Below are 3,185 nucleotides of genomic sequence, written 5' to 3'. Positions count from 1 at the left end.
CTTATCTGAGAACCAGGAAATGACAGGGAAGACCACAACATCTAATTAAAATTGCTACAGAGTAGAATGGTGCTTCACTAGCAGGACTGCCAACCACAGCGGGAGCCAGGATGTGTGGCATGCACACAGGCCGCCAGCATCCCTTCTTGTCCTCCAGACAGAGCCTGTCCTCACACACTCTTACCTTGAAGCTTTATGAGGAAAGACAAGTCATTCTCATTCCAAGGGTACTTTTATAGGATCAAATATGGAAAACATGTAACCTCCTCCTCCTTCTTAAAACATATTTGGCAAAACTTGTTTTTGGCATTGAAGGTTTCCAAGCCTAATTCCCTTCATATTAAAGATGTTTGGATATAATTAGAAATATTTCCTCTCACATTGGGTTAAGTATATGAATCAATCTCCTATAAATAATTTGAGTTGTTGGCAATCTGAAGATGATCTGTCCTTGGAATAATGTAAGGTGTTGTTTCAAAGACCGCTAAGTTCTGGAATCCCTGGACTTTGTTGCCTGCTGCTCTTGTGTTTCACTGAGTATGAAGTCATTTCAACTGCCTGCACAATTGCAGTGTTAAGCGAGGGAGGAAGGATTCTGCTGCTCTCTAGCTGAGTATTATAAAATTATTTTTGGTTCCTCCCGAGAAGACAATATTTTTTTCTTTGCAGTTTATTGCTCTTCTCTTCAAGGATGCTTCAAAACTTAATTTTAAAAGTTGCCTCAAGAGGAGAAGCCAAAGATAGATAGCTTCTTTTGTTTCCTCCTGTCAGTTGCTTCTGATTCATTGTCCGATCATTCCCTTCTGACTTCTGACTTGTTCCAAAATTGTGTTGCCAAGTGGGGATGTCCTGCTTCTTTTATTTTCTTTAAAGATATTAAGTTGCTGGGAAAATCCCCTTTGCTTTATGAAACTAAACTAAAATTTCTAAACAGGAAGTTTCTCTGTACCTATCATCATGTGTGACTTGACTTCCATTAGCCCCCCAATGAGATATAGTCAACATTTTGCTTGCAAACAGTACCCAAACAATACTTCCTATTCTAACATAATTTTAAAACAGTTGTGTTATTACGTCTATTACCTTGCATCGCTGTTCTGTTATCCATGTTTGACTGGGACTAGAACTCAATGGACTGTTTTGCACCCATATCTCTGCTTCTGTTCTTATATTCCAAATGGTAGAAATAAGTTGCCTTGTGAAAGCAGGTATCTGGAGATACTGGTTGTAATGGTTTGCTGATTTTATTACTCACTTTACTGATAAACAACTGAGAGCTAAAGAATAGAGGAGTCTTTCCACAAATCACACAGCAGTCTAGATTCTGGTCCCTGACTTGCAATCGAGCATGCTCACTGCTCATTGGTCCATGCTATCGAGAAGGGTCTTGCAAAGGGGTTTTGCCTAGCCCACTGTTAGCCTCCTTGGCTACCATGGATATACATCATCTTGCTTTCTTGCATGTCTGCTTCTTTATTGGGCATCTGGAAAATGCTGGTAATGAGTCTCAGGAAGAGACCTGAATAATAGAGTTTAATGAGATTTTCTAGAGAGACTTGTTTTTCTCCAGATACACTTTTCAATAAATAGAAAGTAAGACCTTAGTTTTTTGTCATAATAATGATCAAATTACAAGACCTTACACATTAACAAATGATAGGTAAACAAAATAAAAGATAAGATAATACAGTGCAAAGAGTGATTCCTTACCCTTCCCAAGGTTGGAAATCCAACTCACCTGTTAAATTGCCTGTGTTATTTAAATCATTCTCATTGGGCTGTTTAGACCAAGATATTCTTTCTCTCTGTTCAGATGGGAAGTTAGCATTTAGCTTTTCCTTGATACTCTTCAGGAAGATTATACTTTTTGGCTGCGCATATCAGTTTCATCCAGTTTAAAATCTTCATGTTCTAAGAAACTTCTCTGAGTAACCTAGAGAGCTACCGTACTGATATTTTACACCAAAGTCATCATTCTGTTTGTACATACTGGAATTGTTTGCTTTGAGATTTGCATTTGATTGATATTCTTAGCCATTGGTTTTTGGCTCTTCACATGATTATACAAAAGTCCGTAAAGTCTGGAAATATAACACAATAGACCATTGCTGTTCCATTATAATATATAAAATAATATCTTCTATGTCTCCAGGCTTGGCAGGCATTTTGTAACTTTTATAGGGAACAGGGTCACATTTTGCTCAAATCTATTACCCAATTCACATGTCATCAATGGGTACAAGGTATGCTGTGCTAGTATGCCTATTGAAAAAAATCTTCATGGGTCAGTGAAGAATATATTTCTTTACTTTTTTGTTGTTGTTTTGTGTTTTGGTTGGTCATAGGGAATTGAACTCAGACATAGTTGCTGTTCTTGAGTTTTTCTACTCAAGGTTAGCACTCTACCACTTTGAGCCAGCTCTCCACTTTTGGGTTTCCAATGGTTAATTGAAGATAAGAGTTTCACAGTGTGGGAGGGCAGGGGCTGGGAAGGTGGCTCAGTGGTAAACTGCTTGCCTTGCATGCATGAGGCCCTGGGTTCGATTCTTCAGCACCATAGAAGCAGGAAAAGCCAGAAGTGGCTCTGTGGCTCAAGTGGTAGAGCACTAGCCTTGAGCTGAAGAGCTGAGGGACAGCACCCAGGCCCAGAATTCAAGCCCCATGACCAAAAAAAAAAAAAAGAGAGAGTTTCATGGACTTTCCGGCCTGAGTTGGTTTTGAACCATGACTCTCAGATATTAGCCTCCTGAGTAGCTAAGGATTATGGGCATGCGCCACCAGCACCTGGCTATTTGTTTTCTGGAGAACAGTTTTGGAGCAAGGAGAATTCATGACCTGAGTCAGTCTGGATTATATGTGTGAAAATGTAGCTAGTGCCATCTTTTACACAGCCCTGGAAAATTATGTTCATGTAAAAGGATGGAGACACTTTCTAGGATTTCACTGAATCCACATATTAGTGAAGGTTAGAAAGAAATAAAAATGACTTCCACATTCCTGTTCCTCAGAACAAGTTTCTCTGATGAGTGACATTTTTAAAGTATTTTAAAGTATTGCAGTAGACCTAAGATAAATGTGGACCCAGATACAGCTTAATGGCAGGTTGAATATGATTGTTTAACAACCTTGAGATTAGTCAAGGTTATTCAAGCAATGTCAAACATTGCTTTAGGAAAGAGAAAAGA

The sequence above is a fragment of the Dipodomys merriami genome, unplaced genomic scaffold (genome assembly GCF_024711535.1).
Source record: "Dipodomys merriami isolate MVZ:Mamm:240054 unplaced genomic scaffold, mDipMer1.0.p SCAF_19, whole genome shotgun sequence".
In the NCBI taxonomy this organism is placed as follows: domain Eukaryota; kingdom Metazoa; phylum Chordata; class Mammalia; order Rodentia; family Heteromyidae; genus Dipodomys; species Dipodomys merriami.
Note: the sequence above shows the minus strand (reverse complement) of the source record.